Source organism: Thamnophis elegans, chromosome 8 (genome assembly GCF_009769535.1).
Source record: "Thamnophis elegans isolate rThaEle1 chromosome 8, rThaEle1.pri, whole genome shotgun sequence".
In the NCBI taxonomy this organism is placed as follows: domain Eukaryota; kingdom Metazoa; phylum Chordata; class Lepidosauria; order Squamata; family Colubridae; genus Thamnophis; species Thamnophis elegans.
In genome coordinates, this window is record NC_045548.1 from 28,904,282 (window position 1) to 28,930,008 (window position 25,727).

A 25,727-nucleotide genomic window follows, 5' to 3' on the forward strand; every position below is an offset into this window, starting at 1 on the left:
TATTATTGATTAACACTTTATGTTGGCCATACAGCAATACACAAAACTAATATAAGATAATAGTATAACAAGTAGAATAAAATCCTGTTTGTTAAGGGGAAATATATAATTTTTTAACAACCTCTTGGCTTCAGTCCAACCACTGGCTATATCTAAAACATAACTACTCCAGATTATGACAACCTCATTTCTAGATTTTCATATTGTAGTTCAAACTGGTTGGCTAATTTGGAATGTTGTTTGAACACAATCCCAATCAAATGACCAACATTTACAAATTTTAAGAAAACCAAATTTTGAAGATGGAAGAAATAGTCAAGCAGGTGTCTCAAATATGTTATGGTATTGCATATGTAAACATGGCAATATCCATCCCATATCCCTAAAGAGAAACAGCAGTTTCTCTTTATCCAAGTAAAAGGTCCAAGCAGAGCTCTAAAATATTAACATTAATTAATATACAATGAAATTCAATTTTATACATCTCAACTCTTAGCTCTAAGCAAAACTCTTGTCAGGCCTGGAAGCCATCTTTTGCATTGGGCCTTCAGGCCTGCCACATTTAATGCTGTGGTAAAATGAGAGGGGGGATTATATGAAGTATGGGAGATATATAGTCAAAATAACATTTCTATCTCAGAGAGTTAAGGACATTTCTCCCTGAACCTGGAGTGATGTGACTGGGAGGCACCTCCAGTTGTGATGGTGCCTGATTGGACCCTGTGACGGACATGTGGGTGCTGGACAGGGACTTGAACTTTCATTTGGGTGGGGAAAGCCTGGAAGCTTTCAGATTCGGGTTTTCCCAGATGCACCAATATGGCATCGCTAATAAAATGGAACTTTGAGGAAACTCAAGCCTCTGAGTTTTGTTTTGTTAGGGGTGTTACTTGGAACCCTGACAACCCTATTTAAAAGGCATAAAAAGGTGCCAATATCTTAGTGTAAACAAACAAAATCTAAAGTTTAACATGACAAACCCAGACTATTTCTCCTTTAAAAAGCCAAAGTCCAATACACAATATTTCTCCTGTTTCAAATACCAACTATTCCAGAGAGAATTACCCCAAATAGCAGTTCTAATTTTAATTTCATAGAATATTAAATATTTTAAAACAGTCCATACGTTTAGCACTCAATAATCAAATAGTGAGAAATCAAACAATCTATTTGAGCTTGAATTTCTCAAACAGACTGTGAAGGAGAAAATGTAGTTTTCTGACTAAGTGAGATCAACTCAGCAGATTTGGAGATGAAGGGGAATTTATTATATGTCAGTATTTACCCACAGTATTATCTTATTTAAAGGGCCATAGACATTTGCAGGAGCTAATGGACTTGTTTATAATACAATTTTTCATATATTACTAATTTTGTAGTAATTGGATCATCTTTTGAGATTAATAATAAACATAATTATACAATTGGCAATATGATTCTTGTTTTCATCACACACACACACATACACACACACACACACACACCATAAGCATCAATCTTTTTCAGAAGTTTGCCAGCTCTGAATGGTAGTTGTAGAAATCGTTACCTGAACTTTCAAGGACAGGTTTTTGGATTGCTTTATGGTTTAATTTGTTTCTCTTTGAATCTTCCTTGTCCTGGCAAGTGCCAGGAAAGATATTGCTCAGTTATGAGCAAGAGTTATTTGTATGGTTGTCAGTTCAAAGGAATCACTTGCTGGTTTAGCTTTTGATATCTCAGTCCCCAAGGCTAGAAGCTGGTCTTCCTGAAAAACAAGTTGGAAAGGGGAAGGGAGGGGGTTTGAGATGGGTGGTCCAGCCAACCAAATGTCCATCCTCTCTGATTTCCTTCTTTCCCTTCCTTTTCTTCAACTTTAAAGAAGCATCCATATTTTGGGTCCCTTTGGCTGATTCCCATTGTTTTGTTTTGTTTTTCTCCTCTGGTAAAGCTTTGTTTCCCATCACCAGGGGGCTTTCAGATGGACAGCTCCTCAAATATTGATCCAAATGCACTACTTGTTTTTTCCCCCTCCTGTAAGCTTTTCTGTAAAAAAACTAATTAGGAGCCCACCAAGTCAAACTCTCTCGCAACATTTCTGTCAAGCCAATGTTTTGTTTAAATTCAAAATGTCTGTCCCACCTTTATAATAAAGGTAAAGGTTCCCCTCACACATATGTTCTAGTTGTTCCTGACTCTAGGGGGCGGTGCTCTCCATTACAAAGCCAAAGAGCCAGCACTGTCTGAAGACATCTCTGTGGTCATGTGGCCAAAAGTGCATGGAACAAAAAGCTGTTACCTTCCCACCAAATGTGGTCTCTATTTTTCTACTTGCACTTTTACATGCTTTCGAACTGCTAGGTTGGCAGAAGCTGGGACAAGAAATGGGAGCACACTCCGTTAAGTGGCGCTAGGGATTCAAACCTCCAAACTGCCGACCTTTCTGATTGACAAGCTCAGTGTCTTAGCCACTGAGCCACCACATCCTTACCTTTGTAATACGTATGCTTAATATAGATTGCAACCTTAACCATATCCACTAGGAAGAAGCCTCACCATTCATGCCAAGACAAGGTTGATTTTTAACAAAATATGGTGGCCATGCCAGGCAAGTGATTTGAATTGCTTTTTACCAGTCTTTATACCTCAAATATCCAAATAATTCAGCCAGCTGAATAGCACTTATGCACCTTAATACTTTGGTTACTAGTGCAACAACATGTAGCAGTTTAATGTGTTCCTGCTTATTCAGGCTTTTTTAGGACCAGCTATTCCATTGGATTCTTACTTCTGAGCTCTTTGGAAAGTGGTAAGATTTCCTCAAATGTACAGTTTTTTTTTTTTTAAATGAGATTCGGTGCAGGGGGCTTTTCCAAGGTTTAGTGTCCAAATAAGCTAGGCGATACCTTCCTGATCTACGTATACTGCTTTGTCCATATAAGCATCTGAAATAGTTTAAAAAAATATTTGGTGATCTAATGATAAACCTCAACTCAGTAATGTCATGCCTATGTGGCTGTGTCCTGACAGAAAAACATGTTGACTTCTTGCCGGTAAGAGGAAGGACGGCCGCTAGAAAGAGGGCCCCATCCACCTCCCCAACATCGCGAATGAGAAATTCGGAGCAGGGAAGGGAGCAGCAGCTTAATCCGCAAAACAACCGCGCACCCCGGACGGCGCTCGCTCCCCCCTCCCCTTTCAGAGTAAGGGGGAGGCATCGTCCGGGAGTCCCCACCCCTCAGCTCCGCTGCCCCTCCTCTCTGTCCTCAGCCAAGCCAGAGCGCTTGCGAGAGAGAGGGGGGAGGGAGAAAGCGGGCAGCGAGCGCCTTCGGGAGACTTTTGCGGAGCAGCCGTGCGGCGGAGGAGGCTGCGGGTGGGAGCTGGCTGCAGGAAGAGGCGACGTGGGATCCGGCGTTCTCCTTCCTTCCCGAACTCCTTCCTACTTCGCACGGTAAGAAGCAGCGCCCGGAGCTTCAGCTGTGGCGGGGCCTTCTTTCCTCTTGCTCGACTCTGATGCGGGAGAGCTGAAAAATACCCCTCCAAGTGCTAATAAAAATAGCTGAAGCGGGGAAGGGAGAGGAGCTGGGGGGATTTGGGCGTGGGGGGAGGCGGCGGCTGGCTCTCACTCCTATCGGGGACGCAGGCCGAGTAGTCGCGGAACGGGGCTTGTGCTGTCCTTGGAACGGCTCTGAAATCAAGGATTCTCCCCATTCCCAGCAAACGAGTTGCCGGTCCGTCCGAAAGCCTTCTTTTCTCTGGCGGGTGTTGCTTTCGCCTCTGGGGACTCGGGGTCGTCTTTGACCCAGTTGGAAAGAACGGAGGTTACAAAAAAAAAAGGGGGGGGGAAGGAAGGCTGCGGAGGTTGGAAGGGTTAGAGAGGCACCCAAGCAAAGATCTTGGCCTGCTTTAGCCTGCTGGGTCCTTCCCTTGCATGTCGAGTGTCAGATTCGCTGCGAGACGGCGGCTCTTTAGCCTGAAACCTTCGCTCCCGTCCCCCCCCCCCCGGGAATAATGATAATTTTTAAAAAAAGGCTTTGCCGGCCATCTGCCAAGATGAGGCTTGGCCGAGAGGGCTGCCCCTGGCCATTCAGCTTGTCAGTGCAGCCCGAGGAGGCGGGGGCAGTCGATCGATCCTCAACCCTGGCTACCTTTGGGGAAGAAGCGAGTGGAAACCTGTGGCCCAAGGACGGTTTTCATGGGTGTCTTCCTTCAAAGTCGACTCTTTTTCGTGGGTCTGTTTTGCTTGGACACCTTGGTTCCTTTTGCAGAGATGCTGCTGTGGTGACAGTTGACAGCCTCTTCTCACCCAAGCGGGATAGACCGCAGGAGAAATAAAATGTGAAATCGCGCGGAGTCGGGCGGTAGAATTCCTCCCCTTCGCAGCCTTTGCTGAAAAAGTGCTTAGGAGTTGTTAGTTTCTTCACCTATTTATCATTTATTCAAACTGTGTGAGAAAATAAAATAACACTGTGAATTGCTGAGGTTTGTAGAAGTTGTAAAATCCAAATTATGGATAGTCAAATTTATTGGGGGGGGGGGGCTGGTGCAGTGCATTTTCCTAATTATCCAAGTCTATTCTTGCAGATTCCTTGCCACAAAGTATTGTGTATGTTTGTACCATGCTTCTACCCATCCTGAATTGGATTACAGTTTGTTGTGTTTTCATGGGGTACTTGAACCTTAAATTAATTGCACAGCAAAACACACTAGGTCAAGATGACTGTGTTTCAATGAGTTATGCCTTAGTGAAATTTAAGAAGATAATTCTGGTATATTTTTTAAAATATTGACCCATATTTTAATACCCCATTTTCTGCAATCCTACAAAAGTTGGTGACACAGCAGATAGGATCATTTATTCATTTCAAATAAGGCATTTAAAGCTGAATCTGTTTAAACAATCCTATGCTTAGTGAGAGTATGACTTGCTTCAGTCTCACCTAGAGGAAGGCTGGGCAGGGGTAAGTCAGATAATATAGTAAATCAAAATGTGAATGTAGCCATTTCTGATTTATTTAGTAAATAATAAAGAAACAATGGCTTAATGCAGTGTGATTGTTGCTTGAGAATCACAACACAGTCCTACACATATTTACTTGTACACTGTGTTTAGTCATGATTCTGAGAATATGTAGTAGTCTAAAGCAGGTGTTACACAATGCATTATACTATAGTCAAGCAAATCACATTTTAGCCTTGTGTACTGAATGAATCCACAGGCCTGTGAAAGGGAGCAAATGATGAGGGTATTATCATGCTGTTGTAAGACAAGCTCTACCCCTTTTGTACATCTATTGTGATTCCACACATACGGAAGGGATGAAGGGCAACACTGCTGTTTAATTGTGACAAAACCCTCCAATCTTGTAGATGTTTCTTATCCAGCCTATGTGATAAGCATATCATTAAAATGTATGTGCAGAAAAATAGATACTCTGAGTAATAATTGAATCATGGTAAATTAATTCTGAGTAACGATTTTGTTCAAGTTCAGCTTTAGTCTGAAGCACTTTCATTTAAAATCCTACAGTGTAGGATAAAAACCAGACAGTGGCTGTTTTTTTTTAAATATAAAATAAAAATTTTATAACATAACTGGTTGTTGGTACAGCTGTTCAATTTACACACATGAGAAACCAATTTACAACACAAAATGATGTGACAGTAAATCCTATGGAACACAAAGATACTTTTTTTCAATCTGGCACAGCTGTGTTGTAAATGCCTCTAATGAAGGCACAAGAAGTTCAGTGATGTTTACTTTCAGTTAAATAGGCTGAAAATTACAGACCCGGTGAATATTTATTGCCATTAATTAGTGTTTGTATGCACTATTCTTTTTAAGATTTCTTATTTGCTGTTCTTTTATATTGCTACCTGGCAATTTCTGTTTTTCACTTTTTTCATATTTCTCTTTGATGGGGAGGAAACATACTATTCATTCTAAATATTAACAATGAATTTAGGGATAAAAAAGAAAGAAAGTTAACAGTGCTAAGAAATGCCAGATCAATGCATGGTCACCAGGTTCTGAGCCTATATTAAGGTTCTCACTTGATTTCTATGAATGATGAATAGCCTAGATAAAAACCAGGTGGGTAACTTTGGACCAGTCACACTCTCACATCAGAGATGTTGTGGGGAAATTTAGAGAAAGAAGGAACATTAGGCTTGTTTGCTGCCTTGAGTCATATATGAAAATAATAACAAGGGATTAAAAACAAACCAGATCATGTGAAAAATAATGTTAAGCCCCATCCCCTCAGGGTTCTCAATGAAATGCAAGCAAAGACTTAAACATTAATCTTACCAAAATTAATTTCAGTAAACTCTCTAACTCATTTCATTTTGAATAAATTGGATCTCAGTCTTCATTATCTGGAAAAGATAACTAGGCTTTGTACAGGTAGTCCTCAACGTAGGACGACAATTGAGCCCAAAATCTATATTAAGTAACAAATTTGTTAAGTGAGTTTTTCCCCATTTTACAACCTTTCTTGCCACATTTGTTAAGTGAATCACTGCAGTTGTTAAATTAGTAACATGGTGGTTAAGTGAATTTAGTTTCCCCTTTGACTTTGCCTGACAGAAAGTTACAAAAGGGGATCACGTGACTCCGGAACATTGCAACTGTCATAAATACGAGTCAGTTATCAAGTGTCTGAATGTAAATCACATGACCATGGGGATACTGCGATGGTCATAAACGTGAAAAATGGTCATAAGTCACTTTCTTCAGTGCTGTTGTAAGTTTGAATAGTCACTAAGTGAATTGTTGTAAGTCAAATACTACCTATAGTCTGTCCACATATCTCTCATTTCTGGCTATCCAAATTGCTATTTTGAGGATTCATACACAGTGCCTATAGAAGGCTGGACCTCCATCAGCGTGGCACGACAAAACCGCGCTCGTCAAAATAGCGGTGATAAAATCGCGTCGCTAAAGCCACGACGTCATCACCGTGCGTCATCACCGCCACGACAACAGCGCGGCAACAGAAGGGCGCTTTAAAACGGTGCCGCGGCAGAAAGCCGATTTCAATTAAGGTAAGGGTTAGGATTAGGTTTAGGGGTTTGTTTTAGGGTTTGTTTTAGGGTTAGGTTTAGGGTTAGGTTTAGCGTTAGGTTTAGCGTTAGGTTTAGCGTTAGGTTTAGGGTTAGGGTTAGGGTTAGGTTTAGGGTACTGAGTGCCTGGGAATGCGCGGATTTGCCCTCCGCAATTATGTCATCGCAGTAGGGTCGCGTTTTTCCTTAGCGCTTCGAACGGCGCGAATTAGTCTTCACGCTTATGTCTCCACGGATAAGGGCTTCGCGGATTTGTGGTGGAACCCTCCATCAGAGCTAGTAGAAGTGGTAATGGTAATAGATTTAAAATGAATTTCTTCACCAGCTCCTTAAGATCTACCTGGCTGACTCAGGCTTTTTGGCCACCACTTTGGTTATCAAGTAACAAGAAGGATTAGCAAAGAACAGTCTATTTTTGCACGCACCGAACCGGCAGTAATGCCGGCAGCAACCCACCCCTGCCAGGCAATCAATATGATCATTGTTAGACTTTTTTTTTTCTTACTGGTAAGAGCTATATTACTTTCCTAGTGCTCCAGGGACTTTGGGGCAATTAGTGAATAAGGAAAATAACTGGAATGCAGTTAGAGAAAAAATTAACAATTCTAAAAAACTCTAGCTGGAACCAATTGGGAAGCTTACGTGACAATGGACAGAATGGTAAAGTTGTGGTTCTTGGCAATGGGTGTGTTTGCGTTTAGTGGAATTTGTACTAAATATAAGGATCCTTTTTTATTTTGACCTTCAGGCAGATTCAGTTATCCTTGGAAACAAATTGTAATAGCCTTGCAAGGCATGTTGCAGATAAAATTACCTTTGTTTGCCCTTGTATATTTGCATTATGCTGCTAGAGTTTGGTTGGTCAATAGTTTGGAGCAAGAATTTCAGTAACTGAAGCTGAACATGTGCTGGTTGGAAATAACTGGCTGGATCTTGACAGTAAGGAATTCCTTTTCAAGATAGGGAACTGCCTTGAGGAAGGAAACATCTCCTAAATCTGATGTTAACATGAACCGTTAAGATCTTGAGCTGATTTTTTAGGTCTCAATTCCTTGTGAGGTTACTGCTATGACTATATTTTTTAATGGGGTAATTTTCAGGGTATTTTTAACTCACTGGATTTTTATCTTTTGCTTTTTATTCACCAATTTATTTCACTAGTGCATGCTTTTTTAAAATTTATTTGGGGCTTAACAGAAAGTGAAGGTATTCTTAGTTGTTACTTAGAATTTATTCCATTGAATTCATCTGTCACTGAAATGCAATTTATTTCATATATATTTGCATGCATATATATATATATATATATATATATATATATATACATACATACATACATACATACATACATACATACATACATACATACATACTGTATAAGTGCCATTTATATGGCTGCCCAATTGTCGTACAAATCTGATTGGATATTTAAAAAAAGCAATAGAGAAAAAACCCCAAAATCATATAGTAGCAAAAAACAGGTTTTGTTTTTATGTTAACTGTTAATAGGTGATTTATTAAATGTCTGATAGACACTTATCCTGACTGATATGTGGAAGGAAAGCCTTTGCTGTCTACTGCTACAAGGTCAAAGTTAACTGTATACTCAGGGCAGGAGTGAGATAGAAAATCTTTCAGAAAATAGATACCACCATGGAAAAAGCATATCTCTTAGCTTCCCATTAGATTACATTGTTTCATGGAAAAGACCAAGCATGCCCTCTCAGTTGGAACATATGAGATGGGCAGATGTCATTGGAAAAAGATGGTCTCACAAACAACCTGGTTGTGTTCCATGTAAGCTTTACAGCACATTTAATTCACCTAGAAGCAAATAGGAAGACAGTACAACTCACAAAGTATTGTTGTCACATAGGCATATTAAGGAGTGGCCATATTTCCTTGCAATGCTATGTTTTGGACCAAGCGTAGCTTCTGGATGATCTTCAAGGACAGCCTACATGTAGCAACCATTTCAGTAGGGATGACTAAAATGTAAATGACCATCAGAGATCTTATACTTGACCTAATATATAAATGTATAGATAATAACACGATATTGGATTTGAAAAGTAGGAAAACAGTTCACATGTTTGGTGATGCCTTATTTCATTACTGTTTGGAAGATTGAACCTTAGAAATACTGGGTACCTTTTCCTTGTCTCCTGGGTTCCACCTTCATGAATATTACACAGGGATACTTCCTGTCTCTCTTTGTGCTCAGAATTTACATTGGGACCATTGGGAGAACAGATTAAATTCCATGAGTTGCAGCATCATTTGTTCAGTGGTGATACTGATCACGGTTTCTGTGGGTTCAGATTTGAATGGGTCTGTGTGTCTCCTAGTGTGGTCCTGATATTTTTATCAGAAAGATTATGAGTCTCTTGAAGCTTAATCCTGATAGAACTGAAGTACGGGTGTTAAGCAGAGGGGAACATCTAAGAGAACTGATACAGTGGCATATCATTCTTGGAAATCCATCATAACATTGTAGAGGCTCGTTATCACAACAGATTATTCTGTTACCATGACACCTCATTTGTATATTGTGGTCTGGAAATGCTTCTGTCACCTAAGGCTGTTTAATCACAGATACCTTTTTCTCTCAACAGTTGACTGGGCAGTGACAGTGCACATTTGGTAGTCTCCAGGGGTGGGTTTCTCGGCCCGTTCCAACCGGTTCGGTTGGAACGGGGCCGGCAGCGTCCTCGTGCACGCGTGCGGTGCACGCATGTGTACTAGCATCTGCGCGATGCTCCAGCTGCTCCTGGAGGATCGCGCAGGCGCTGTATGCATCCTGCGCATGCGTGGAAGCGCAGAACTCGTCAAAACCGGGTAAGGACCGTGGGGGGCGGGCAGGCCCTTCGCCGTTCCCGGAAGTTACTTACTTCCGGGTTCGCCGACCAACCGGTTCACAGGGACCGCCGCGAACCGGTTGAAACCCACCCCTGGTAGTCTCTGTATTGAAACTGATTCTCTGGTGAATCTGTTATGAAGTGAATTCAGGAACTGCAGGCTGCACAAAATACAAATGGTCCTTGACTTACGAACACAATTCAGCCCCACATTTTTGTTGCTAAGTGAGAGTTGTTAAATGAGTTTTGCTCCATTTTACGAACTTTCTTGCCCCAGTTATTAAGTGAATCACTGCGCTTGGTGATTAGTGATATAGTTGTTAAGTGAATCTGGCTTCCCAGACTTTGTTTGTTAGACGGTCACAGAAGGGGATCACATGACCATGGAACACTGCAACCGTCATATATATGAGTCAGTTTTGCCAAGTGTCTGAATTTTGAGTGCATGTCCGTGGGGATGCTGTGACAGTTGTAAGTATGAAAAATGGTCATGTCACTTTTTTCAGTGCCACTGTAACTTCAAACAAGCACTAAATGAACAGCTATACGTCAAGAACTACCTGTACAATCAAATTTAAGTTCTCTCACTCTCATGGTTCTAGAGCTTTGTGCAGTGCTTCTGATTTCAGAAGTTGAAGGTTCCAGTAACTTTATATGGATCTCTCAGTCTATTGAGTCCTGCATTCTTATTTTATCCCTGCCTAGTTCCCCAGGAAAATTCAATTATAGTTTCTGTGTTTAGATACCTTCATGCCACCAGTTGGACTGTACAGAAGCTAGGCCCCTTTCTTCCTTTTCATTTGAAATTTTTCATAGTTCAGGTTAAACTTGTGATAATAGAAGTCATGAAACAAAATGCTTCTGGATGGGAGCTAGGCGGCTTATATTTCAATTATTAATCAGTTGTTCAATTCAGAATCAAAAGTGCTTGGTATTCTTTTTCAGGTAAATTCAATAACTAGATTAAAATGGACATTAATGTATGCCCTGAGTTGATTATGTTTATCAGAGTAAATCAATTGCTATTTAATTTTTTGAAATCACTTAGTACTAGATACTGCTAAATAATAAATCAAATATTGTTAAAGAGGAATACAATGCCACTGAATTGATTTATAGCAATGGTTGGTAAAGCTGGATAATTTCGCTTTCATAGCCTAAAGCTATTGGATGCAGCCTTTTTCTACTAGTGCACCTGTTTGTTTTAGAGCTCTCCTGCTTGCTAGAATGAAGGGTTGTGATCTTACCAAGTACCTTTTTGAATTTATATAACATGCTATTAAGTTGGAATTAAAGTACAGCTGAAAGGTATCTTCTATTCCTGAGGTATCTATCTATTCCTGAGTTAAGGCCTTATGATAATTTCTAATACATTACAATAGCACTTAAACTTATATACCACTTTATAGTGCTTTACAGCTCTTTCTAAGTGATTTACAGAGTTAGCAATAATGATTTGCTGAGGGAAGAACTAAAACCTTTATTTTATACTCATGGTTTGTTTGCAATTATTTTGCTATCTCTCACTTCTTTAAGTATCTGGACCAGTGGTGGGAATTCAAATTTTTTTTTACTATTGGTTCTGTGGGCATGGCTTTGTGGACGTGGTATGGCTTTGTGCGTGTGGCAGGGGAAGGATACTGCAAAATCCCCATTCCCTCCCCACTCCTGGAGGTTGGTTACTACAAAATCCCCATTCCTTCCCCACCCCACTAACCTGCTTTCCAGCTCTGTTCTCCTGTTCAGGGCAACAAAAGAAGATCAGCCGGGAGGCAGTGGGGGCGGGGCCAGCCTATTTGCCAGTTCTCCAAACTACTCTGAATTTCTGCTACTGGTTCTACAGAACCTGTCAGAACTGGCTGAATACCACTCTGATCTAAACCCTTTTGGGACTGCCTTTTCTTATTAGCTACTCTTATCACAATATCTTACTTTTCATTGCTCCAAATTGATTTTAAAGTCCAAGATACATGTTTGACTATGCTCAGTTTTGGATTCAAGAACTCCAGCATATTTGCTCCAGGTTATTACAGCATCAACTTTCTTAACTAAATTTTTCCTGTAAATTAATGCAGTCAGTGGTAGTGCATGAATTTAGTCTTTATTTGAATATGGCCCTCAGTGAACGTTCCACAGAAGACCACATAGATTTTATTCCAGAGAAAGGTACAATTAAATTCACCTAAATTCAAAGTTAGTTTTACTAAATTTTTGTGCCTAAATTGTTTTAATATAGTTGCAAATTTCCAGAATTTGTTCTTTGTGTGCCTTTCTTGTGGTATGGGCATTTTTGAACTTTTGTTTCTAAATATACAGTATATATCTATTTTCAAACAAAGTGTCAAACAATATTTCATAGGCTTCCCCTAATATATGTAATGCTGTACATTGTAAGTTACAAATTCTTTTATAAATTAAGAAATAACTTAATATTTTATTTTGTACCAATTTTGGGAAGTTTGAATTGAATAATTCCCATTACAGTGAAATCTAATAATTCCCTCTCTGTCCCTAAGTGTGTGGATATGAATATAACCTTTATATTTCCTCTTTTTGGAAAGAAAGCTTGGCAAATTTTTAAATGAGCAGAGCTGTGAGAAACAATTAACTTAGATTTGATGTGCTGTTTCAGGAGAGATCTTCAAGTTCCTTTCACAGTAGTTCCATGATTATTAAAATTGGTGTATTGGGGATTGGCTGGATTCATACATTATGCTGAGCCATAATGTGTTTGTTTGTTTTGGGTTCATAATGCCAAAAGTCAATAAACTGTAATTAAAACATGCCTGGTTTAGGGTTAGTCATGAACCAGAGATGTGTGAAAGCCTTTAGTAACTGATTCCTAAAATGTGATTACTCAGAAATTCTTTAGTAAATGTATTCAAGGCTGAAGCTTAAAACTCTTATCTCTCCCAAATTCTGTTTTTTAATCTTTACTGATACTGACAGATTGTAAATATTTGTACAAATCTTTGTTTTTTGTAAAAAGCATTATTAGACCATAATTCAATGGGTTTCTAACTTAAGATTGAGTTGGAGGGCTTGATGAGAATTCATTCATTAGCTCAAGGGCTATGGGTCTGAAGCTCTTTCATTCACTGATGTATGTCTCTAGTGAGTAAAAATAGGCGGGGGGGGGAATAGAAAATGCCACACAGTATATGCTGTTACACATACATTTATTAAATAAAAAGAGCTGTATTGCTTTAAAGACTGGGGGAGGGGCATTTCACTGTGGCTACAATTTTCATTAATTAGTACATGAGAAGTTGAATTACAACTACGTACATGTAGTTCTTTTTAAGCCCCACCTGTCTGGCAAGGCTTCTGTGAATGGAAGGTGAGAGACAAAGCTGCTTTGTTGGGATTCTTGATTGGCAAGAGAGTTGTTCAGCCTGTGCTACATTGCTACCCCCACCCCCACCCACCAGAAGCTCTGAAGTGCTTGGCATGGGGAGAACAGGCCATAAGATGCAGCTAGCAAGGGGTGCCAGGTGTTTTCCTTTCCTGGTTAAGTTTTTGAAGAATTATTGCCGTACATTGCCACTGCAATTGGTATCTATTTCTGTCCCTTAGTTTGCAAAGCAGGGAGATGGTGTTCTCTTCTACCTTGGCTAACAAGTGTCAAGTCCAGGCAGACTTTTTGAAAAAAGACAGTCTTGCCTTACTTGCTCTATTGTCCCTTGATCTTCCAGCTGTGGTAGTTGGAGAGAAGCCAGCAGGAAGAAAGTTAAAGAGTGGGAAATGGGCAAGTCAGGAGCCTGTTTTGCCCCTTCTGTTCCCACTCCACCATCTCATTACCAGTCGAAGCCCTTAACTTAGATCCTCAGGGACTGGTCTTTCTTGCCCAGGAATAGAACCTTTCTCCCAAGCAAGGTTGATCTTTTGTGCCTAGTCAAGATTAGCAAGTTGCTAAGCTGTTTCTGACTGTTGCTTTCCTGCTGTGTATCAGTTAGCTATGGACTGCAAGTCAGCAATGCAGGCTTTTGAGATTGTTAAATAAGAAATTCTGAAAACTAAAAACTATAGTTTTGCTATTTTATTAAAGCCATGGACACAATGTATTGGTTTCATTGGATTTTTTTTCTTAACTTGCATTAACACTAAGATTTTTCTAGTATTTTTTTTAGTTCTTACCATGGATGTTTTGATGTAAGTTATAGAGATGTTTTATTGTGAATACATTTATCATTGACCTATTAAATTAGTTTTTTTGTAGCAGATATTTTATTTCTGCTTCTGTAATGGATATTTTGATATCCGACTTTAAAATAAAGTACCATGACTTCCAAATTTGCAGCACAAAAATACCATGACTTCCATATTTGCATGAGCCATTAGAACACAAAAAGAGCCATAGTGACCCAGTGGTTAGAATGTAGTACTGCAGGCTGATTTTGCCCACAGCCAGGAGTTTGATCCTGACTGGTTCAAATTTGACTCAACCTTCCATCCTTCCGGGGTTGGTAAAATGAGGACCCAGATTGTTGTGGGAAATATGCTTACTCTGTAAAATGCTTTGAGAGGACTGTAAAGCACTGGGCTATTGCTAATATGTAAGGGCAGTATTTACTTGACCATATCAGCATAGGTACCTTGTCATTTGGGGTTCCACCACAAAACCGCATTTGACTAAAGCGCGCTCGACGAAACCGCGTACCTGACGTCATCACAGCGCGACGAAAAAAGCACGCTGTGAGCGGTAAAGCTAAAATTAACGCGTAAACCTAAACCTAACCCCCCGAAACCTAACCCTAAACCTAACCCTAAACCTAACCCTTAACCTAACCCTAAACCTAACCCTAAACCTAACCCTTAACCTAACCCTAAATCTAACGCTAACCCTTAACCTAACCCTAAACCTAACCCTAACGCTTAACCTAACCCTAAACCTAACCCTAACCCTTAACCTAACCCTAAACCTAACCCTTACCTTAACGTGAATCGGCTTGCTTTAAAAGCGCTTTTTAAAACACCCTTTTTTCTCCGCGGTCGTATTTGTCGCGCTGCTGATGACGTCAGGTACGCGCTTTAATCGGGCGCGCTTTAGTGGACCGCGGTTTTGTCGTGCCACGGTCATTTGGCATTGTTGCAGTTTGCTTTTAATTCTGCTGGTGATTCCATAATGAATACTAACAAAGCCATGCAGGGATTACTAAGAAACAAGAAGTGTGCTATTCAAGATGTATTCAAGATGTGAACATCTAGAGGAGTGTTTCTCAGTCTCAGCAACTTTAAGCTGTGTGAACTTCCATCTTCCAGAATTTCCCTGATATCTATATTCTGATATAGAAATAGAAGGTATCCTATTTAAAATTGTTCTGAAAACAATATAAATAAAACTGGGATAGCCACAGAGAGATTTTAAAAGTCAGAACCTCCATGGACATCTGAAATAATATGACTGTTTAATGACTGCCCTATTTAGTGATTATCGGAAGTTACAATGGCATTGAATCGTAACTTTATGACTGGTTATGTGATCAAGATTCATGTACGTTGCAACCAATGGGTACTTACAACCACTTCAGCCTCCTATGGTCATGTGATTTGTTGATAAGCAGATTCAGTGGAGAAACCAGAATTAAAATCATGTGTCACAGTTATGTGATCCCTTGCTAAATGATCACAGCAGAAATGAGGATGTCATGTCTGTCATGGTCCTGTGATATCTTGCTTATGGCCATGTTGCTTAGTGCCAGAATTGCTAGTCCCAGTGGTGGCTGTTACTGGACTACCTGTAAAAACTCTTTGAGAGCTGGGCTTTTTCCAGTGGAAGAGAGGGAGTGGTCACGTGTGGGTATTCTCAAAGCCTGATAGGTCCAAAGACTGAGAGCAAACTCTTAAATACTGGTGCCTTCCAATCCTAGCCCAGTTTACTCTCAGTCTCCTTGGTCCAAGCACTATTGAGAATTGGTTGTAGGTAGGATTAATTTTGTTTCAATCTGGTCTTTTATTTGGTTTAATTGGACATTTTAAATTTGTTAAATTCTAAATTCTAAATTAGCAGCTGCGGTCCCAAGGGACAGTTATCTGCCTTGGGCGGTTGGGGCATTCAGACTCCCCCTTGCAGGCCCGGAGCCTCAGCCCTATCCCTGGGATTGCGGGGGTGCCAGCTCCAGACTCAGCTACAGGAGCGGCTGCTTTCTTTTACCAAGAACAGCAGAGAAAGCGGCTTTGGCGCCACATGGAGCGCACGAGCTGCCTGCGGAGCCGGCGATTGATCTGGGTGGCTTTGCCTTGTTTTATTGTGGGGGACCTCTTGGGGGTGAGGAAAGCATGCCTGGATGCTGCGTGGCTCCCCCGACATCGTTTGGAGCGGCGCTGGATCCTGGAAGGCTGGCTGAGCTGCTCAGGTTCCCTTCGGATCCTTGCCCACGCACGGAGCTCCGGTGGCCATTTTGGCTGCCGCCACGTGCGCAGGGCCTTTGATCCACTCTGTGATGGTCGTGAGGCCTAGCCAGGGGCGTTTGGCCTAGTTCATCCACGATATCAACAGGCCCAGGTCCCGGCAGGGCCTACAGAGGCCTGTGTTCCTTCCTCCTCGACAGATACATGAGTGGGGGCATGGAGGAGAGATAGGATCTTCCCCAGGGTCAGGTGGGTATGGGGGACCTGGTGTGGGGTCTGAGGGGGTTCCTCCTCCAGGACCTTGTGAGGCCTAGCGCCCATCCAGGGCCTCCACTAGAGAGGAGGCCAGGAGGCACAAGGCCTTTGAAAAGACCTTTGCAAGGGCAGAAAGACAGGCAAATGCTTCGAGGCCTACTTCCAGAGACAGGTCCAGGTCATCAATCAGGCCTTTTTCTGGGCATTCTTCTCCCAGGGGTTTCAGCCCCTCTTCTCCCTCGGCCTCTCCTGATAGGGTTCTCTTTGTTTCCCAGCAGATGAGGTCTCCCTCTCCCTCTTCTTCAGTGTCTCCAGGTTTCCCTAGGAGAGACCCTGCAGATTCCTTGGAGGGTACATCCAGAGGTCCTTGCCCCTTGCGCAGGTTTGCTCCCCAGAGGCCTAGTTCTTCCTATGGAGATGTGGAGGATTTGGAGCATCTTCCGGAAGCATTAAAAGACTTATTTCTGCAGCCATTTTGCGTGGCATCGCCCAGTGAGACAGGAGTTCTCACTCTTCTAGGCATGGGAGTTTAAGCCGTGCCCAGTATCGGGCTTCCTCTCCTTCCATGGTTAGTGAGGCTTCGGTCATGGGGGAGGAGAGCCGAGGTGGCGCAGTGGTTAGGGTGCAGTACTGCAGCCACTTCAGCTGACTGCTAGTTCTGCAGCTCGGAGGTTCAAATCTCACCGGCTCAGGGTTGACTCAGCCTTCCATCCTTCCGAGGTGGGTAAAATGAGGACCCAGATTGTGGGGGCAATATGCCGACTCTGTAAACCGCTTAGAGAGAGCTGAAAGCCATATGAAGCAGTATATAAGTCCAACTGCTATGGCTATGGCTATGGCCTTGGCCACTTCTGTTACCTCCCGCCGGCTTTTATGGCTGCGTAACTGGCAGATAGATAACAAGGTCGTCCCATCCGTGGCCGCCTGTCCCTCTATGTGGATCAATGTGACGAGATCACGTCAGGCACTTGGGTCCGGTCCACGATATGTCAGGGTCTCAGGTTGGAATTTCTCTCCACCCCTCTGAATCTCTTCAGGTCGTTCCATCCGTCCCAGAGCCTGGAACGCCACCGCCTAATGGATCAGGCGATTTCCCACCTTCTTGACATTCAGGCGGTGGAGGCAATTCCCTTGGAGGAATGGGGCCTGGGCCACTACTCCAACCTGTTTGTGGTTCCAAAGAGTTAGGGGGGCGGGAGGGCAATTCTAGACCTCAAGCGCCTGAACTGCTTTCTGGGGTACAGGCACTTCAAGATGTCCTCCCTCAAGTCTATCCTTCAGGGCATCCGGAAGGGGGACTTCTTGGCTTCGGTAGATTTTACAGAGGCCTACCTTCATATTCCTATTCTATCAAGTCACTGCAGGTTTCTGAGATTCTTTCACGGGACCCGCCATTACCAGTACCAAGCTTTTCCCTTCGGGCTGGCCTCAGCTCCTCGGGCGTTCATGAAGGTTCTGGCGGCTCTGGTTGCCACTCTGCATTCCATTCCAGTGAGACTCCAATGTTACTTAGACGACGTCCTAGTTCAGGCGGGGTCTCTTCCTCAGGCCATCTTAGACCTTCAGCTCACCATCCGGAGTCTTCAAAATCTGGGGTTTTCAGTAAACTTCCCCAAGAGCCATCTCTCCCCCTCCAGATGCATTCTTCACATGGGGACGGTCATAGACTCTGTGTCAGTGGTGGTCCGTCTGTCCCAAGAGCATCAGAGGAGTCTGTGCCAGCTGGCAAGCAACGTTCACAAAAGTCAGTTAGTTTCGGTCCTCACATTGTTGCAATTGTTAGGCAAGATGGTCTCTTGTATAGGGATAGTCCTGTGGGCCAGACTCCACCTCCGGCCCCTCCAGTGGGAGCTCATCCCATTCCAGAGGGGACGGTTGAGCAATTCTCTTCAGACTCTCCGCCTTCTGGTGGGAGTCCTGTCCTCTCTGGGATGGTGGCTCTCACAGTCCATTCAGCAGGACTGCTGCTTCTGGAGCCGGACAGGGTGACCATCACCATGGACGCGAATCTGTTCGGTTGGGGGGCCCTGGTGGGTTCCTGGTTGGCTCAGGGCAGGTGGACGGACTCAGATCTCTGACACAACATAAATTGATTGGAGCTGAAGGTGGCCCATCTGGCTCTGTCGCACTTTCACACCTCAGTGGAGGTGCTTCTCCTGACAGACAATGTGGCCACCAAGGCCCACATAAATCATCAGGGGTGGACCCACTCTTGAGCTCTCTGGCTGGAGGCTTGAGGCTGGGCGCCTGGGTGGAGAGGCACCTGTTGTCTTTGGTGTTGGAACACATCTCCGGTCTTTCCAACCACCAAAGTGGATTGGCTGAGTCGGGCAACTCTGGACAATGGCGAGTGGCAGCTCCACCCTCGTTGTTTCGGAGGATCTGTCGGAGGTTCGGCACTCTGCTGGTGGATCTTTTCGCCTCACCAACGAACTCACAGTTCCCCTGGTTTTTCACCCGTTTTCAGTCCCGGTCTGCAGAGGGTATGGATGCTCTCTGGAACAGGTGGCCCCCGGGCATTCTATATGCCTTTCCCCTCATTCCCCTTGTTCCGGGGACCCTCAGGAAGGTGGTAGTAGAAAAGGTGCTAGTCATAGTCATGGCTCTTTATTAGCCCAGGAGGCCCTGGTTCACAGACCTTGTCCAGTTGTCGGTGGCCCCTCTGTGGAGGATTCCACAGGAGGAGGTGGTCTTGCGGCAGGGAGTTCTGCTTCACCCGGAGCCCCAGTGGCTCCATTTGACCGCCTGGCTCTTGAACGGCAACTCCTGAGGGGGGCTAACCTGTCCTCTGGGGTCATTCATACCATCGAGGCGTCTAGGCGTCTGTCAATGACCCGCATCTACAATTCCACCTGGGCGGCCTTCGTCTGGTGGTATTCTCCTCTTGGCATTTCCCCCGACAGGGCCACTATCCCCAATGTCTTGGACTTCCTGCAGAAGGGTCTAGATGGGGGGCTGTCACAGAATACTTTGCGCCGTCAGGTGGAGGCTTTATCTTCTGTCTTGGGGGTGGGGGGTCTTCTTCTCTCTCTCATGTTCCCCTGATCAAGCATTTTCTGAAGGGGGCGGCTAATCTCAGGCCTCCCCCCGTCCATAGGTTTCCCTCGTGGGATCTTCTCCTGGTTCTCAGGGCCTTGACGGGGCCTCCATTCGAACCTCTCTGGTCTGTTCATCTACGGTTGTTGTCCCTGAAGGTGGCCTTTCTGGTGGCGGTTACTTCCGCCTGGCGGATTTCGGAAGTGGACTCCCTTTCTTCCAGGGATGATCTCTGTCACTTCCATCAGGATATGGTGGTGCTCCGCCTTGATCCTGCCTTCATCCCGAAGGTGAACACCCCTTTCCATAGGGCGCAGGAGATCGTCCTGCCTGATTTTTGTCCGGGCCTGTCCAATGACAGGGAGAGGCTCTGGCACCATTTGGATGTGCGCCGAGCATTACGCATTTACCTCTGGTGGACCACGAGGGTCCGCAGGATGAAGGCCTTGTTTGTTTCCTTCCAGCCGGGAACGTTGGGATCCAGGGTGTCCTCGGCTACCATTGGCCATTGGCTGCCTCAGGCCATTGTGGAGGCCTAAGAGGGGGCTAGTCGCCCGGCTCCATCTGGGATAACGGTCCATTCTACTAGAAGTGCCGCAACTACGCCGGCGTGGCCCAGGAGGGCCCCCTTTGAAGATATTTGTTGGGCAGCCACTTGGGCTTCTCCAATGCCTTTCATCCGACATTATCATCTAGATGCCTTCACTTCAGCGGACACATCCTTTGGTCGGAGGATCTTGCAGAGAGTGGCGGCCAATGCTCCCCTTGGGCCTTAGTGGTTAACTTGTTCTCCCTCCCTGGGACTAAAGCTTGGCTATGTCCCACACATCACGACTCCCTCTCTTCCACTGGAAAAAGAACGTTGGTCTTACCTGAATGTGTCTTTTAAGGGGAAGAGAGGGAGTGGTAACGACCCGCCCCGAGTGTTTTCCTTTGGGGCCAAGGAGAGGGCCCGAGAGATTCCCAGGGCGGGTTGTTGTTGTTGTTGTTGTTGTTTCAGTTCTACCGCTCGCCTTCGAGGAAACTGGGTTAGGATTGGAAGGCACCAGTATTTAACAGTTTGCTCTTTGCCTTTGGACCAATCAGGCTTTGAGAATACCCACACATGACCACTCCCTCTCTTCCTCTTAAAGGACGCGTTCAGGTAAGACCAACGTTCTTTCTCACCAAGCACAGAATTATTATATTGCAGTTTGAAAAGAAAGAAGAAAATAGAAACGGTAGTGGAGATGGACATTAGAGTTGGCAGGCAAATTGGAATCCTGTGTTTGTGTGTGTGTAGGAAGGGGTGGCAATAATTATATACATATGATTTAAAGATCCAGAAGTGACTGAGATCATATTTCTACCACTGACTCCAGTTTATTGCAGATCTAAATGTTTGCTTGGAGTATGTGTCAGTGCTTTTTCTTATGATAAATTTACATTTTCAGTTTTCAAAAAAAATAATCCTCTCTTAAATAAAAAAATATTAGAAAATATTTCTCTACCCCCTCCCATTATTGACAGTAAGAAAGATGTTGCAAAAACCATTTGGATCACCAGTTAATCTAGCTGTATACTTTGGAAGAGAACATTTTGTATTTTGGAGCAAACTCTAGCTGTCTATCTTTTTGGCACAGCTTGTGACCAAGAACACATTCTACCAGTTCTTTGAAGTTACATAGAACATTGACTGCTTATATAGGAATTTAGTTTCCTCTTCACGCTCCCTCCCCCAAAAATATTTCTGATTGTGAGTCCTTTGATTTCCCTTCACCACATGTGCATTGAGGACATCTGAAGCCTCATTAGCTTCTGCTGCTTATAGAATTGATTGACTGAATCTTCTTGGCTTGTTTAATTTTGTTGTTGCATTTAAGTCCAGAATCTATTTAATCTGTGATATGACAAAACAAAGCTGGTTTATCTAAAATTTGTTTCCAACCTCACTGTACGTTTGCATGGAGCAACTTGGACTTAAGAACTATGGAATGTAGCTATACATAAGGTCTGTATATCTGCTAGTTAGGAAGATGTAATACATGGAAATTGATTTTTGCTAGTTTATATGAAACCATCAGACTTTCCAGCTGTCTATAAGGTACCCTAAGCTTTTTAAGTTAATAGGAAGCTGCTTTTGCCACCCTGTATGTTCCTTTTCAACAGCTACAGTTGAAGCTGATTCCCAGCAACAAGTTGGCAAAAGCACTCCCTGCTGAGAATATATTCTGGTATTGTCTCCAAGGAAAGAGCTACTTCAAAGTGCTCCTGGTACTTTGAAATAGCACCTTCCTGAGAATCAGATGACATCACTGATGGTGAGTAGGTTTAGGTTTTGGAGGTGGATTTCACTTTCTTGGTAGTTGTTGATTTGTTTCATTCAGATAAAAAATAGAAAACATATGTAGGTCTTACCTTGCATATATACCGGAACTTTTTTTAAAGAGGTGGGCCTATTTTTATTCTTTATTCAAAGGCCATATACTGTATTGAGGTTTACATATTTTATTTTATATTTCAGTGTATTTTTAAATTTGGATTCTCTTTGATGAAATATTGCTAATATTTGGATGAGGAGGCACTTACCTTTAAAAAAAATGACTACATTTTTCCTGTTTCTCTGTTCAGAAATGTAATTCTTCTACTTGGCCAAATTCGGATTTTTTCCAAAATCTTTCCTATATGCAGTTCTAGCTATGTCTGAGTACAAATAGACACAAGGACAGTTTTTTCCCCAAATGCAATCACTCTGCTAAACAACTATTTCCCATAATTAATCCCATAACTGTCAAATTATTTACTGACTGTTTTACTGTTATTCTTGTCATCCTTCTTAGTACCTACTGTATCTCTTCCCACTTAAGATTACAACCATGTTGCTGTATCTTTACAATTTATATTGTTTTATATGTTTCCTAGTATGATTTGATTGCTTATTAGTAACCTACGACTATCACCAAATGTTGTATCTTATGATTCTTGATGAATGTATTTTATTTTTCTTTATGTACACTGAGAGCATACACACCAAAGACAAATTCCTTGTGTATTCAATCACATTTGGCCAATAAAGAATTATATTCTATTCTAAAATCACATTATCTAGTTGTATCCAGAGTTATGATAACTTGGATCAACATCTGGATTTTTCCTTTATAAACTTAGACTAATTTTTTTGTTCTTCTTGTTCCTTTCCTGAATGATGATCGTAACTGGAATCAAATTCTGCCTTCTCTTTGATCTTCTTCTTGTGTCATATCCATCATCGAATGTTGGTGATCATGTCAACTATCCTATTTTTGTCAACAGCCGCACAAAAAAGTTCTGCCGAGCTTTGTCCAAACCAGTCCCTTAGGTTTGGAAGCCATGATGTTCTTCTCCTGCCTGGACCTTGTTTGCCTTCAATTTTTCCCTGCAGGATTAAGTGAAGTAGCCATATTTTTCTGGATGTCGCATCCAGTTTTCTAACTTTCGCTTTTTAATGGCTTTGATGATTTCCCTTTGTTTTCCCAGGTGACTTATCACCTCCTCATTTGTGCTTTTGTCAACCCAACTTATACGTAATGGCCATTTGTAAATCCACTTTTCAAATGATTCTAGTTTCTTCAAGTGGTTTTCTGTCAGAGACCAACTCTCTCCTCCGATTTTCAGTCTTAAGCTTATGTCCTGACTGCAGAAGACCTTTTTCATTTTGAAGAATGCTGTTTGAGCTTTCTCTATCCTTGTCTTTACTTCACTGATCATGTCCCAGCTTTCATGTAAATTAAAACCGAGATATGTGATCCTTTCATTTTTTTCTAATGGTATTTCTTCAGTGGTCTTCTGTTTGATATAAATGGTCTGTTTGATATCAGTGGTTTCTATTTGATATAAATGCTAAGTGTTAGTAAAAGTATTGCTTTCATTACCTTAGTGCAATAAAGCAGATTGTAGCTCCATATTCAACCCAACCTCCCTATTAGTTCCCATTGGCTATTCTCTTTGAATACTTTCTAGTTGCTGTTTGCTACAGAACAGCCTCAACCAGTATTCTAGCTGTATCTGAGTATAAATCATATCATTTACTTGAGGATGATGGAAATTGTATCTGGTTGTGTTGCAGAATGCAGCCCTATTGACACTTTTTCATAATAAATGCTTTATTAATTAAAAGCCTAGGTAGTCAAGTTATGTGATAAGAGGTTTTTGAAAGACATCTTGGGAGATTTGTCATGCTTAGCAGGGTCTCCTATTTTTGGGAACTTTAATCATCAGCTAGAAAATTGAGTTGATTTTCAGATGGCCTTGTTGCTGTGCAGAAGAGTTGGTGTGAGAGAAAGATGATGTTGCTCTTCGTTTTGCTATTACATTTTAAATTATTTTTACTCTGCTCTTTATCCATAGAATAGCTTAACTGTTTTCAGTATAGAACAAATGCAATATAACTGAACGTAATCAATATTGAAACAAGATAGAAATTAAACCAACACACTCTAGATAAAAATGCATTTAGAACACCAAGAGATAAGACAGTTAAGCTAGATTTACATTGTTACACAATGATAATATTGGTTTGGGTTTAGGGTGTTGTGCAATGCCTGACATTATGGCTTGTAAGCATTGACTGCTAGATTCAACACACAGTGGTGAAGCAAAAGTTATCATAGTGTGCTGTTTGAACTTAATTGTTTGGTTAACTCCTTTACTTTGCTGTATTCCACTATTTCATGTAATTTCCTATAGCCCAGCTTTGCCTGCTGACACTTGAATGCTTATATAGGTAGTACTCAACTTATAAACAGTTTGTTTAGTGACCAAAGTTACAATGGCACTGAAAAAAGTGACTTATGATTTAGATACTTGACTCATATTTATGACAGTTGCATCATGGGATCATCTTTTGCAACCTTCTGACAAGCAAAGTCATTAGGGAAGCCAAGATTCACTTAATAATCATGTTACTAACTTAACAAATGCAGTGGTTCACTTAACAACTGTGGCAAGAAATATAAAATGGGGCAAAACTCACTTAACTGTCTTGCTTAGCAACAGAAACTTTGGACTCAATTTGGTCATAAATTGAGGAGCACCTGTACAACAGGGACTTCTATTGTACAGAAGTAGATGGTCTTTTTTCCTAACCAGCTACACTATATTGCCAAAAGTATTCACTCACCCATCCACATAATCAGACTCAGTTGTGAGCGAATACTTTTGGCAATATTGTGTATGTCTACTGTAGTCAGCTCCGTGAAAGAAATCCAGCTAATTCTTCCATGTGTACAAATAGTTCAGAGTAAATATGATTAAGTGGTTTGAGACTTAAACTAGATGTTTGTTAGTTCAAACTGGGTCTGAAACTAGAACAGATATAGGCTGCACGAGTTTCCACCAGTTTCTTAGTATGTGCCCACTTCGCATCTATTAAAATCACCAATTGGCTGGCAGGAAGTAAATTGCAATTCTGAAGTACATAAGCAGTTTTGCTGCTATTCAGAGCTAAGACTTCTTTTTAAATAAACATTAATGCCTAAAAAGTGAGTTATTATGACATTTGATTGTGCTTATTGTATTTCCTTGTAATACCTTGCTCAAGCAAAACACAAAGCAACCGGAGCCCAAAATATCACAAAAATATGAAAGCTCTTTTTTAACTTGGTTCTTGTGAACATGTTCTCTAAATGTTTGATTGATGTGGGCAATTTTATTTTCAAGCTAAGTGTTATAATCTAATAATACGGGCATATTTCTAAGCACTCCCTGCTGTGTACTTCCTTGGTTTCTGTTAAATCACAAAATGGTGTAGGTGTTTGTTTTTGTTTCTTGATGATAGCTAAGAATCTATCATGAACCTAGTTAATTTGTCACCACAATGCTGCGTTGCTTCCCTTTGGTACAATTCTTCCATGTTTTAGCAATCTTCTGTGGAGAAGATTGCTGGCACAATGGATAAATGTTTCAGTAGATACATCTCAATCATTCAAACTTGCATTAAGCCTCTGAGGGAGAATCAGTGATATTGAAATATTACATTGTGATTGATAGATGTGTATTTTAGGGGCATCCCGAAATTAATTATTATTAGATATTTAGCAAATGAGCAAGTTAAAAAGAAAAAAAAAGTATGGTAGGATAAAAAGTCACCCGAGGGCCTGTGCTCTGCAATGATGTCATGTCCATCCCTCAGCAGTCCTTGAAAACTGATAGAGGAAAATTCCCTACCTG

At 42.0% G+C, this 25,727-nt stretch overlaps 1 protein-coding gene across 6 annotated transcripts in view; it reads left to right on the forward strand.

The window, feature by feature from the left end:
• Positions 1-3,247: 3,247 nt before the first annotated feature.
• GREB1L (GREB1 like retinoic acid receptor coactivator) overlaps positions 3,248-25,727 on the forward strand; it is a 181,794-nt gene continuing 159,314 nt past the window's right edge. For all 6 annotated transcript variants that reach the window (XM_032222456.1, XM_032222459.1, XM_032222461.1 and 3 more), the window contains exon 1: positions 3,248-3,427. The gene's annotated coding sequence lies outside the window, so the exon portion shown is untranslated. The remainder of the gene's footprint in view (positions 3,428-25,727) is intronic.